We start from the raw sequence: 13,715 nt of genomic DNA on the forward strand, positions 1-13,715 counted from the left end.
TCATCCCTGCCCCTTTGGGATAAATTTCTCCAAAGCTCATTCTTCAGGAGTGGGAGTCTATATTTCTTTTTGGGGGCATTTGCTGGAACTGGTGGAAAAGTGCTAGCACTAGAGGTATACACTTGAGGTTTCCCTTGGTCTGCCTTTAAAGTTCAGATCACTTGGCTCACTCAGAAGTGTTTTTGGTCAGAAGTGGCCTGTTCAGTTCTAGGGGTGGGGCTAGCTTTACTTGACCTTCTATGACTGATGAGGGTCCAAGCAATCAATGTTTTTTCTTTTGTCTTGCTTCTTAGGGAATAGGGTCCCTAGTTGGAAGCAATCTGTTGGCTTAGTGGGGAGACCTTGGGAGGTTGTTCCATACCTATATGAAGAGGAGAATGAGGATTAGGGAGAGAAGATTCTGCTGGAGCTTCCAAGAACCAGTCTTCAAGGAAGGTAAGCATTGTGCTCTGTTGACTTCACTTTTTTTTTTTTTAAGTTCTTGTTTTGGGGTAGAACTTTGGTTCTGTAAATTCTTGGATGCCAAGATAGCTCTTCAAATTATTTAATGTTCAAGAAGAAAGAAATCTGGACCTCCTTTTCTACCTTCTTGTTGTCCACTGCATGAAGGGTAAAGCTGCTTGAACTCGGTGGCATTATCAAAGCCTGGGCAGCTGAAGAAGGCTACCTCTCTCAAGGAAGCTCAAGGGACTTCTGAGTGATCTTGAGAATACGAGTCTCAAAGAGGTCTCCCAGAGTGCATGTAGTGGGTCATAGGCATGGCCCACCAACAGCTCACAGCACAGCTCCCTGGGGAAGTAGGCCTGGATGGACCTTAATTTTCCCAATCTCCTCCTCTAGGGCAGAATAGATATAATATAGACACCACCACACCATATTCAAGTCTTCCTGGAGCACTTGCTCTTTCTGAAAGTTCTTCAGGAATTCCACATTCTGTGCCTGGGCATCCTCAATACCAGCTCAGGTTGCTCTGCTTTGACAGTTTCCACCATGATCTTTCTTTTCCTTTCTTGGCTTCCACCTGTACTTCCCTTTCCCCGGAGTGTTGGGCTCAAAGTTATGAGCTGTGCTCAGGAATATTGTAAAATTCAAATGAGATAATGGATGTAAAGCATTTCATAAATCTTTTGAAGTACTATATAAATGTTAATTATTATTATGTATTATTTCTATTATTTTTAATCTGAATTTACCAGGTGTCCAGGCTGGTAATAACTTCATTCACTGACCACTCTCACTGACCTCAAGCAATCTTTATAGAGCAATGCAGAGATATGCTGGTAAATTTTTTAACAACTGGGTCTCCAGGGGAAAAAAATGTAAGCACACAAACTTTCCACATTAGCCATGCTGCAGAAAAAACAAACAAACCAAACCAAGAAAAATAAAGAAAGTGAAAAAAATATGCTTTAATCTGCACTCAAAGTTTAACAATTCTCTCTTTGGAGGTGGAGAGCATTTTTCATCATAAGCCCTTAAGAATTGTGGGTCACAGTTAGTCATCATTACAATATTGCTGTTACTATATACAATGGTCTCCTAGTTCTGTTCACTTCACTTTTCATCAGCTTATACAAGTCTTCCCAGATTTTTTTTAACCCATTCCCCTTATCATTTCTTATAGCACAATAGTATTCTATCACAATCATCTACCATAACTTGTTCAGCCATTCCTCAATTGATGGGTATCCCCTCAATTTCCAATTCTTTGCCAATTCCAAAAAGAGCTGGCATAAATATTTTTGTACATAGAGGTCCTTTTCCTTTTTCTTTTATCTCTTTGAGGGTACAGGCCTAGTAGTAGTATTGAGTCAAAGAGTACGCCCTTTGGGCATAGTTCCAAATTGCTCTCCAGAATGGTTGAATCAGTTCACAGCTCTATCAACAATGCATTACTGTCCCAATTTTTCCACATCCCCTCCAACATTTGTCATTTTTCTTTTGTATCATCTTAGCCAATCTGATAGGTGTGAGGTACCTCAGAGCTGTTTTAATGTGCATTTCTCTTATTATTAGTGATTTAGAGAATTTTTTCACGTGACTATTGATAGCTTTGGTTTCTTCTTCTGAAAACCGCCTGTTCATACCCCATGACCAACTGGGGAAAAGTACACACACACATATACACACACAGACACATACGCTTTTAAGGTTAATATGCATTATTGTCACTTTTGAAAGTCTAAAAATCAACAAAACAATAAATCACACAAGTTTATTTGTAGCAATTATGATTTCTGAAGCATAAATAGCCACACTAAAAATCAACAATTAGCTCTTTTCCAGAGCACCGCTGGATGTGCCCAAGTCTTCCAGGTTCCTCAGTTGTTTTCAAAATTAGCTGAGCACAGACAGTGCTCAAATATATCTGTTTTTCCACAGCTTTGGGCTTTATCCTTTAAACTATGTTTAGCATTTTTGTGGGAGGTGAGGTTGGTTGTATCTAAAAGTTGTTTTAATTTTCTGTTCTTAGACTCTCTGGGTGAAGGTCTTGTTCACTCAATGAGTGACAGCATGTGGGAAGCCATTAAGGCATAAGAACCAATTTCCCCTTCCTCCTGGTTAGGTGACTAAGAACTGGACTTGGGCTTTTAGTCCTTTTTGTTTACCCAACCCTGAAGCTTGAACTACAGGGACCTTGGAGCTCAGGACTCCAGGCCAGATGTTGCAACTAGCTTAGCTCATGTACTACCTCTTCCTGGAAACTTTCCCTGCTTCCACTAGTTGATAGGACTTCCGGTTTCCCATCTATCTGTCATCTCTATCATTTATCCATGCATGTATCCATATATTTGTGTATATATATCTGTGTAAATATAAACATATCTTTATATACACATGTGTGTATATAAATATATACATTTATACATATATGTGTGTACAGTTATACACATACATTTACATGTTTGGTGCATGCTCAGATCATCTAAGATGGAAGCACCCTAATGAGAGAGGATGTTAGAGATTGCTTCTGGGAAGCAAGGGCTGATGTGACTGTGGACATTCTGCACTGCTCTAACGCAAGGCTGGGAGCAGCCTTTTTTCATTGGCTGCACATCATTTTACCTTTCTTGCCCCAATCTCTATTGACCTCCAATCTTGCATCTCTAGTTGCCTTTCAGACATCTCAAATTGGATGACCAATCTTAAACTCAATATGTCCAAAACAGAACTCATTATTTTTCCTCCTAAACCCTCCTCCCTCCTCCAATCCCTATCAATATAGAGAACAACACCATCCTCCTAGTCTCTCAGGCTTGTAACCTGGAAATCATACTGGATTTCTCATTATCTCCCACCCCCACTCCCACCCCCATATGCAATCTGTTGCCAAGACCTGACAATTTCACTTTTTCAACATCTCTTGAATGGGCCCCCTTCTCATACATTGCCACCACTCTAGTACAAGCCCTCATAACCTCACACCTGGATTGCTGCAATAGTCAGATGGTGGATCTGCCTGTCTCAAGTCTCTCCCCACTCCAAAACATCATCCATTCATCTACTAAAGTGATTTTCCTAAAGTGTAAGTCTGATCATGTCACCACCACCCTCTCCCCCAACTCAATAAACTCCAATGGCTTGCTATTGCCTCCAGGAACAAATAGAAAACGATCTGTTTAGCATTCATAGCCCTTTATAACCTAGCCCTCTTCTATCTTAGTGTTCTTACACTTTACTCCCCAATATATACTCTTTGATTCAGTGACACTGGCCTTCTGGCTGTTCAATGAACAAAACACTATCTCCTGACTCTGGGCATATTCTCTAGCTGTCCCCCATGCCTGGTATGTTCTCCTTCCTCTTCTCCAATCACTGACCTTAATGGCTTCCTTTAAGTTACAACTAAAATCCTACCTTCTATGGGAAGCTTTCTCTAGTCCCCTTAATTCTAGTACTTTCCCTTTATTACTTATTTCTTATTTATCCTGCATATAAATTGCTTTGTATATATTTGTTTGCATGTGTTGTCTCCCCCACTAGATTGTAAGCTCCTTGAGGGCAGGGACCATCTTTTGCCTCTTTTTTTTTTATCCTTAGTGCTATCATAGTACTTGCTGTACAGCAGGTGCTTAATAAATGTTTAGATAGACTGGGACAGTCTCTTTCAGCATCATGCAGGGGTGAACGACTTGTTCACTCACTGAGTGACAGTATGTTTGTAAACCATTAAGGCCTGAAGGCCAGTTTCCCCTTCCCCTGACCATGTGCCTGAGAAACAGATTTGGAATTGTATTTGGAATACTCAACCCTGAAGCTTGAGCTTTGGGGACCTTGGAGCTCAGAACTCCAGGCTAGATGTTGCAATCAGCTCAGCAGGGAAGACCTGAGAAGCCAAGGTCCTAGAACAGTGCAGGGAATAGGGGGGAGTCTTTGTATTTGGAACTTGGTAGTACTAATGTCATGTAGGAACTGAGCTAAACTGTGAAACTAATCCCATTACCCTACTCAGAGAACAGAGATGGTTGGTGATTATAGCCCTGAGGTATGGGATAGAAAATATTTATATAGTTGTTCCACCTATACCTTTATAGGTATTTATACAAATATTCCTTTGTAAAAGCTAATCTGGCCTTAAGTGATTAAATGGAATTGGAGGTACCCATTAAATTCAGTGGGAACACAAATGGTGGGGGATTAAGCTAATATCTGAAATAAGAGCTCCCGTTCTAACATCCTAAGGGTAGTTGAGAACTCTGGAGAAGGGGCAAAATGTAATGAAATCAGTGTTAAGGCAGTGGGGACCAAAGAATCACACACACATGTGTGTATGTATATGCACACATACATATGTAACACATATATGTATATACATGTCATCATGCACTATACACATATGTATATATGTATGTATTATGCTTTATCCACCATTAGAACATAAGCTCATTGAGGACAGAAACTGTTTTTAGGATTGTCTTGGTATCCCTAAATCCTTGTGCATATTAAACACTTAATAAAGACTTATTGGATTGGATTGGAAACCTGCCCTCTGGGGTCAAGAAGAAATCTAATTCCTCTAATATGTGACAATTCTTCAAATATTTAAAGATTTCCGTTTTCTTCTATAGTTTTAATAATTTTTTTAAATCCACAATGACACATGTTCAATAAATAAGTTGCTTCAAAAATATTAAATAAATCCAATTATAATTTGAAATCTTATTCAAGATGTAGATCTGTTTCTTTTTTTAACCACTTTGCTAACTTTCTTAATTATATTATGTTCTCCTCCAAATACACTTACTTCCCCAACTTTGATATAATGTTTAATACCTTCATATCTTTAGTTCTTCCCTTACATAAAATTGAGAAATCTAGATGGCTTCTTTTCTCTACCACCACTCATCTACCCAATCCTCTTCCTATATCAGGGTTTCTTAACTTTTTTTGTGTGTCATGGACACCTTTGGCAGTCTGGTGAAATATCTGGAACACTTCTCAAAATAATATTTCATAAAGCATAAAGTAAAATATATAAGATTACAACAGAAATCAATTATACTGAAATTTAGTTATCAAAAAATTTTTTTTAAAACAAACATAGATTTCAGGGTTAAGAATCCCTTTTCTATACTCTAATCCTTTTCCTAATTGTTCCAAGAAGAACCACACAAGTATCCACTTCCTCTTAATATACTCTTATAATTTCTTTCTTTCTTTCTTTCTTTTTTGGTGAGGCAATTGGGGATAGGTGACTTGCCCAGAGTCACACAGTTAGTGAGTGTTATGTATCTGAGGCCGAATTTGAACTCAGGTTCTCCTAACTCCAGGGCCAGTGTTCTATCCACTGTGCCACCTAGCTGCCCCAACTCTTATAATTTCAAACACTTTGTTTTACACAAAATATCCACTCCTGAAAAGTAATATGTAAATAAACATCTTGTAAGTAAAATAATTTTCTCATTGACATATATAAGAATGCTTTATTCATCAAGAACACAATATATTTTCAATTGGCAACAATGTACAACTTGTATTAGCTTTAAGTTTCTCTGACCCCCAGCAACTATCAGGTTAATTATCTGTAAATACTAAGATTTAACTAATTATCTTCCTAGAGTACAATGCCAAATGACATCCAGTTCAACTATTAGTTTCTATCTGGGCCACTCTCATCGCTACAGATCCTTAACTCTTAACCCTAATACATACCACAATATATTACTGGTATTAGAAAAATTCGAAGTGTATACTATACTGATTAAGAGTTAGTTGCATCATTTTTGCCAGTAAAGAAGACAAATGCTTTAATGTTGCAGTGGAGCTGTGACCTTGTTGATGTGATACTCTCTCCAACAAAACAGAGTACAATATAACTATACTTTCCCATCCAGTGCAACTCTTGTTCATATCCTGTAAATTCATCATAGAGGATCAGGTTACACATTGGTCTCTCTGATACCTGGTACATGACCAAAGCATCATTTTCTCTGATGACTCAACATCAACAATATCAACAAAGATATTCTCAACATCATCTTTTAGTTTTGTTTTAATATTTTTTGCTGTCTCGTGGAATTATTGGCTTCTATTTGGTTCACTCTAATTTTCAGGGAGTCTGTTGCTTGACAACGTTTTGTACTTCATGTGTCAAATTCTTAATTCTCTTTCCAATTCTTTCTTCCATAATTTACATTTCTTTCCCAAGTTTTTCCTCAATGTCTCTCTTTTCATTTATAAAACCAATTTTTAAAAAAATATCTTTTAAAAAAATCTCACTTCATCTCTTTCATGAACTCTATTTGAATTTGTGCCTGTGGAGAAAATATTTATTCTTTTTTTGGTGAGGCAAGGGGGTTAAGCGACTTGCTCAGAATCACACAGCTAGTAAGTGTGAGGATGGATTTGAACTCAGGTCCTCCTGACTCCAGGGCCAGTACTCTATCCACTGTGCTACCTAGCTGCCCCCCAAATATTTATTCTTTATTAGTATTGTTGAACCTAGCTTTATGTGGCTGGAAAATTGTCTAACCCAAAAACCTTATTGTAGAGGTCAGGCTGACCTTAGTGATTCTAGGAAAGTCAGATGGTTGTAAAGAGTGCTTAAATCTCACCCATTGCTTGTTCTGGGTCCACCCAAAGCTTGTGTTTTGGATTCTACTCAAAACTTCCATTTTGGGTTCTCCAAATTAGAGTGATTTATCTGCTGATATCTATCTCAAACTGCCCTTCTCTTAGAGAATACCTATTACCAACATGAGGCCAATCAGGCAAATGTCTTTATACCCTTGTCTGAACTCTACATGATGTATCCTCACAAAAACCTGGGAAGGGATCCCAGCCTTCTTTCTGATTCTCTCCTTACTAAACAAGCTAATGAATTTCTTTCTAAAATTATTTCAGATTTGGGGGTTTGTTCTCATGACTAACATGCTGAAGTTGTGTTTTTCTGAGGCTTTGCTTGTAGATATTTTGGTGTCATTCTCTTCTTCTGGGTTGTGTCTTGAATCTTCCTGCTACCACAGAGCTTTTTAGTGGGATTCTTTCTTTTTAGTGCTCATTCTTCTAGCCTACTTCCTTACTTCAAACTTGGTTATTCGTTTTCTAGGTCCCACTCTGCACACTCTGGAGGGAAGGTGTGGACTTGTCCTGCTGTTGCTTTCTTGGGGTATTGAGTGTTGTGTCGTTCCAGGATCTCAGGAAAAACTCAGATTAGGGATCTGTAAGCTTTCAGTACTACCAAAGTGGTCTGATTCAGGACAACTCTGATTGCTGGGCTCCCTGGTCTAGGTTCTGCAAATTCTTGAGCTGGGTTTGGGTGTGTGCAACAGGTCAGCTAGCCTGACTCCTTTGGAATTTGAGTAGATTATTGCTGGACTTAGCCCTTAATAGCCAGCTGGAATGTTCTGCTAATTCAGAGTGACAGAACTGTAGGTTTCCTTTTGGTCTAGTATTCCTGCACTGGTTATTTTTCTACAGGTTTTAGAACAGTCTAGGTGTTATAATTTCTTTTCTGGGGTCAGAAACACACAGCTGTTGTTTGCTTCTGAACTTGGTCCTCTTTCAGTACACAGCCCAACGCCTGCAACCATTCTTTACACCAGAACTTCACCCCAGGCACCATGGAATCATAAATGTCCATCCACAGTCCACTCTGGATCAGTAACCTGGGACTAGGTAATGGGCTATAAAGCTACCTGTTACCACATCTTGCATGAAATTGAGGTGCCTTGCTATGGGTCTGGGACCTTAGCTGGTCTTGGTGCACAGCTGCAATCCTCTTTTAGTCCCTGGGCATGGAAATTCTCTTTGGGGTGACCTCCAGGCCAGACCTCAGTCCCAATGTCCATAAACATCTCTGTTTGTGTCTGTATGCTGAACTAGGCTGGCAAAGTAACTCACTGTGACTTTTTCTTGAATTTGCCTATCAGCATTCAGTATATTAGGTTTTCTGGATTGTTTGGAGACCTTTTGTGAGAGGGAGTTTGCTGTATTCCTGCTATTCCACCATCTTGGCTCTGTCTTAATCTATTTTAAACTTTTGATATGTTGAACCCAGGTATCTTAATAGATACCACTCAATGTTCTAACCTGTCAAGATCTTAATAATGCTTTGCTGATTGATTAATTGATTCAATCTATCATGCAGTGTTAGTTATCCCTTCCAGCTTTGGGACATCTGTAAATATACTGTACATCATTAACGAAAATGTTAAAAAGCATAGGCCCAAGCCCTAGGGTCTCCATTGGCGACCTCCTGACAAGATAACATCAAACCATTAATGACTATTCATTGAGTCCAGCCATTCAACAAGTATTAAATCCGTATAGCTATATTATTCTCTAATATCGTTCTCTCTCTCTCTCCAACATCTCCGTAAGAATAGTGTGTGAGAGTTAATCAAATGGCTTGCTAGAGTGTAGGTACACTATAGTTCTAGCATTCTCCTGTAATATTAGTTTAGTTTAGCAACAACAACAACAGCAACAACAAAAGAGTTTGACTGTAAAAACTACTATGGAGGCAGGGAAGATCAAGACATAAACTTAGAAGAAGGCAACGATGTGAAAACAGCTGCAACCAAAGGCTCAAAGAAAAAGCTAACTGGCCCAAGGACATCAAGAATTCCTGGAAGAGTTAAAGAAAGAGATAAGTGGTAGAGGAAAAATTGGGAAAAAGAAATGAGAGTGATGTAATAAAATTATGAAAAAATAATTAGGAGCATGGTAAAAGAGGCACAAAAAATATTGAAGGAAATAACTCCTTAGAAAAGAAAATTGACCTGATAGTAAAAGAGGCACAAAAATTCACTGAAGAAATGAACTATTTAAAAAGAATTGGCCAAATGGAAAAAGAGGTACAAAAGCTCACTGAAGAAAATAAATAATTTTTAAAATTAGAATTGTACAAGTAGAAGCTAATGACTGCATGAGACATCAACAAATAATAAAAACAAAATCAAAAGAATGAAAAAAAATAGAAGAAAATGTGAAATGTCTCTTCAAAAAAACAACTGACCTGGAAAATAGATCAAGGAGAGAGAATTTAAGAATTATTCAACTACCTGAAAGCCATGATCAAAGAAAGAGCCAGCTCCCAAAATGAAAACTCTCAGGCATATTACAGCCAAATTCCATAGCTCCCAGGTCAAAGAGAAAATTCTTTAAGCATCCAGAAAGAAACAACTCAAATATCATGGAATCACAGTCAGGATCACACAAGATTTAGCAGCTGCCATGTTAAAGGAGCAGAGGTCCAAGAATATCATATTCTGGAAGGCAAAGGAGCAAGGATTGCAACCAAGAATCGCCTACACAGCAAGACTGAATATATTCTTTCAGGGGGAAAATGGATATTTAATGAAGTAGAGGACTTTTAAGCATTCCTGATGAAAAGACCAGAGCTGAACAGAAAACTTGACATTCAAACAGAAGACTCAAGAGAAGCAGAAAAAGGTAAACTAGAAAGAGTGATCATAAGGGCCTCAATGGAATTGAACTGTTTATATTCCTATATGGGAAGATGATACATGGAACTACTAAAAACTTAATCATTATTAGGGCAGTAAAAAGGAATTTACATAGGCAGAGGTTATGAGTTGATTATGTTGAAATGATTTCTAAAAAATATGAAGGGAGAGAAAGAGATGCCCTGGGAGAAGGGGGAAGGGAGAGGTAGAATGGGGAAATTTTTCTCACATAAAAGAGGTACACGAGAAAGAGCTTTTACAATGGAGGGGGAAATTGGGGGAAGGGTGGTGGCAGGCAATTCTTGAACTTCACTCTTAATGGAATTAGTTCAAAGAAGGAAAAAAATACACACATACATATACATACATATATATATATATATATACACACACACACACACACATACATACACACACATACACTCAGTTGTATATAGAAATATAAATTACCCAACAGGGAAGTAGGAGGGAAAGGGGATGGGGGTGACATAGAAGAAGGAAGATTAAGGGAGGCAGTGGTTAGAAGCAAAATAGATTCTTGAGGAGGGACAATATATATATATATATATATATATATATATATACAGTGAGAGAGAGAGAGAGAGAGAGAGAGAGAGAGGAAGAAACAGAAGACAATGGGATGGAGGAAAATACATAATTAGTAATCATAATTGTGAATGGGAATGGGATGAGCTCACCCACAAAATGGAAGCAGATAGCAGAATGAATTAGAAACCAGAATCCAACAATGTGTTGTTTACAAGAGACACACCTGAAACAGAAAGACACATACAGAGTTAAAATAAAGGGCTGAAGCAGAATCTAATATGCTTCAGCTGAAGTAAAAAGGGCAAGGGTAGCAATCATGATCTTTGACAAAGCAAAAGCAAAAATGTTGTTCAGTCATTTTTCAGTTGTGTTATAACCCTTTCTGGGGTTTTCTTGGCAAAGACGCTGGAGTGGTTTGCCATTTCCTTCTCTAGCTCATTTTACAGATGAGGAACTGAGGCAAACAGGGTTAAGTGATTTGGCCAGTGTCACACAGCCAACAAGTGTCTTAGGCTAGATTTGAACTCAAAAAGATGAATCTTCCTGACTCCAGGCCCAGCATTCTGTCCTCTACACCACCTCATTGTTCCAAAAGCAAAAATAGAACTAAATAAAAGAGATAATTTGGGAAACTGCATTTTGCTAAACAGTGCCATAAAAAATGAATATCAAAACTTTTTACAAATTTCTCTGATAAAGCCTCATTTCTCAAATATATAAAGAGTATAGAACTGAGTTAAATTTATAGAAATAAAAACTATTTTCCAATTGATAAATGATCAAAGAATATTATTGGCAGTTTTCAGAAGAAGAAATCAAAGTTATTTTTAGTCATATGAAAAAATACTCTGAATCACTATTGATTAGAGAAATGTAAATTAAAACATCTCTGAGGTACCATCTCATACTTATCAGAAATGACAAATGCTGGAGTGGATGCAGCAAGACTAGGTACACTAATGAACTATTCGGTAGAATTGTGAACTAATCCAATCATTCTGGAGAACAATTAGGAAATATTCCTAAAGGGCTATAAAACTGTGCATACCCTTTGACCCACCAATACCACCAGCAGGCCTGTACCCCAAAGAGGTCAAAGAAAAAGGGAAAGGAAGGACGGTTAAGGGGTACAGTGGATAGAGTACCAGCCCTGGAGTTAGGAGGACCTGAGTTCAAATGTGACCTCAGACGCTTACTAGATGTGTGATCCTGGGCAAGTTACTTAACCCTGATTGCCTCACCAAAAGAAAAGGATCTATATGTACAAAAATATTTATAGCAACTTTTTGTAGTGGCAACAAATTGGAATCTGAAGGGATGCCCATTAATTGGGGAATGACTGAACAAGTTGTGGTAGATGATTATGATGGAATACTATTGTGCTATATGAAATGACCAAGGGGGATGGGTTAAAAAAAAAAGTCTGGGAAGACTTATACAAGCTTATTCAAAGTGAAGTGAGCAGAACTAGGAGACCTTTGTGCACAGTAACAGCAATGTTGTAACGATGATCAAACTATGAAAGACTTGACTTCTCTGTTCAATACAATAATCAAAGACAATTCCAAAAGACTCATATGAAAAAATACTATCTACTTCCAAAGAGAGAACTGATGAATTCTGAATGCAAATTGAAGTATAATTTTCTTACTTTCTTTATTTTTCTTGCTTTTTTTTTCAAATATGGCTAACATGGAAACACGTTTTGCATGATCTCATATGTATAATTGATATCATATTGCTTGTCTTCTCAATGGGTGGAGGATGGGGTGGGAAGGTGGGAGAGAATTTGAGACTCAAAATTTTAAAAAGAAAAGGATGTTAAAAATACATAAAAATAATTTTTAAAAAATTTAAACAAAAACTAAACAATATAATCTCATTCAATAGCCAAATATATGGAAACATTATAAATATCTATTCTTGAGTTTTCTGTTGCTCTCTAATCTTTTACTTTTATATTGCCAACTTAAATTCAAAATTTTTACATGCTCACATAATATAAAAATGAGTTGCAGACAAATTAATATGTTCAAAGTAATAAATTCAGAGGACTCATCAGAACTAAAGCATATGTTCTCAGTTAATAAAATGAATTCTACTGAATTGAATGAGTTATTTAGATATATTCAGAAGTTAAACACTTTCTATATTGGTCCTCTCCGATGAAGTTTGAAAGACTTGATGCAATTATCAGTTATTTGAATTTTATTCTGTTACTAGCACTGGTAAGGGAAGAGACATGAAATCAGAGCACTAAACAAAAGACAACAATTAACCAGTATTTGAACTCTGTGAGATAAAAGATAAACAAATGGTATGAAAATATAAACAAATGAGCAACAAAGAATATGGCTAAAGGGAGAATAGAGCTAGCAATTAAGAAAATATCGTACAATTTTACTACATATCTTATTTCCATTGAGAAATAATTTGGAAAATAAAGTGGCTATAACAGTAAAAAAATTAAACCAATATGACTGAAGTCAGAAGCTCTTGTTATCTTTTACTTGTAGAATACAACATTTGTTTAATCCTTCATATGTATGCACAAGAATAACAATTTATTAAAAGAAGCTAAGGTGAAAATAAAAAATTTTGCTAATTCCCATCAAAAATGAAAGAAATGGCCTCTTAAAATTCAAAAACCCTAGGAAAAAATTTTAGATTGAAAATTCAATTCTTGGATCCAAAATATAACAAGAATATATGGGGGTAGCTAGGTGATGCAGTGAATAGAGCACTGACCCTGGAGTCAGGAGGACCTGAGTTCAAATCTGGTCTCAGATACTTGACACTTACTAGCTGTGTGACCCTGGGCAAGTCACTTAACTCCATTGCCTAGCAAAAAAACAAAACAAAAAAGATCCTGTAGAAGAAAAATCAGCTATTATAGATGGCCTAAACCAGATCGGCACCTATAACAATGGAGAAATTATTTTCGGTGACACATAGATAGTCACACACTATAAAATGTTGTCATCAAGCCCCTTAGCAAAATGACAAAGCAGGCAAAACCTTTCTTTGATGCCTATGGCCTCTCTCTTGGGTCCCTCTCCCACTACTAATTATCCTCTTTGAAAATTCCCAGTGCTTTCATAATAGTCTCTGTATTAAGTCTTCCATCTTTGGCACCTCACCTAGATTTGCCCTTCTTTTGAGTTCCCCAAACCTCACAAATTTATCCCTCAGCAATCAAAATCGACATTCTTTCCATATAATTGAGCTCATGTAAAGTTAGTTTCCCTAGATCTC

The 13,715-nt window shown here is 37.3% G+C and overlaps 1 protein-coding gene across 4 annotated transcripts in view; it reads right to left on the minus strand.

The window, feature by feature from the left end:
• JAM2 (junctional adhesion molecule 2) overlaps positions 1-13,715 on the minus strand; it is an 86,656-nt gene that overhangs the window by 51,135 nt on the left and 21,806 nt on the right. The gene's annotated exons all lie outside the window — the stretch shown is intronic.

This window comes from Vombatus ursinus, unplaced genomic scaffold (assembly GCF_900497805.2).
Source record: "Vombatus ursinus unplaced genomic scaffold, bare-nosed wombat genome assembly UNPS02014809.1, whole genome shotgun sequence".
Classification (NCBI taxonomy): Eukaryota; Metazoa; Chordata; class Mammalia; order Diprotodontia; family Vombatidae; genus Vombatus; species Vombatus ursinus.